Genomic DNA, 1,196 nt, shown 5'->3' on the forward strand with positions numbered 1-1,196 from the left:
TCACAGTGAACGCCACAACATCAGCCCAGCATCACGTGTCTCACTCGTTCACTTTAAGATTTGACATACAAGTAATTTGAGTTACGAGCTCTGTCATGGAACGAATTAAACTCGTAAGTCAAGGCCCCACTGTAATGTGTAAATGTGGTTATGTTCCAATAATTATTTATGGACACTGAAATTTGAATTTCATATAATTTTTACATGTAATAAAATATTATTTTCCTTTTGATTAAAAAAAAAGTAATACCATTCTTGTCTCACAGGTCATATATAAACAGGCAGGATTTGGACCAGGGGCCTTAATTTACTATTCACTTTTACTATCCAAAGAAATAACACTGATTTGGAATATATCTCAATAAATATCAATACCCTATACTACTTAAAGCTCAATTCTAAATGTTATAAGAATAAAAGACCATGGCAGTTAGAAAAAATAACACTACTTTGTGTGCCATAAAGCATTAACAATTTCTTTCACTGCATTCCTCCAAATCACATAATTTATTGTCTATCCCTTAACCCATGATTGAGGATCTAAAAAAGGAAATTAACACCTCAATTATTTGACAAGGTCAAGGAGAGATATGTTCAGACTAATGAAATATTCTAATCAACTAAAGGTTATCCCATTTACGCATGAAGTCACTATAAAGCTTCAGGGACATGTAGAGGTCTCTGAAACATAAGAACAAATATTTCACCAGCCATCTAGAAACTTGATTACTTATCAACCATTTTACTAACACATTTTATAAAAAAACTCAAATTAAAAACTAAGAAGGCTTAACTAGAGAATGCATAGATTATCTTGTATATAACTGTATAAACAAATAATCAAGTACATCATCCTATATAATAAAAGAGAAACATGCAAATTAACCATCCCTCCGCTACGCTCAAGCTATGCCCACCAGCCAAACAGGAGCAAGTATGCAAATTAACCCAAATAAGATGGCAGCGGCCATGAAGCTGGAGCGAGCAGAAGGCTTGGGTTTCCCCCGGCAATGGAGGAAGCCAAGCTTCCCACCTGCCCTGGCCGTCCCTTGGCTCTGGTCAAGGCTACAAATTTCAATTATAGAAGATAAATAAATCCCAGAAAAAAAAGAAAAAAAGGAGAGGCTGGGAGCTTGGGTCACTGGGGGGCGTGGCCAGCCTGCAAACAGCCATCAGCCCCTCACCCAGGTTGGCCA

The sequence above is a fragment of the Myotis brandtii genome, unplaced genomic scaffold, assembly GCF_000412655.1.
Source record: "Myotis brandtii unplaced genomic scaffold, ASM41265v1 scaffold125, whole genome shotgun sequence".
NCBI lineage: Eukaryota > Metazoa > Chordata > Mammalia > Chiroptera > Vespertilionidae > Myotis > Myotis brandtii.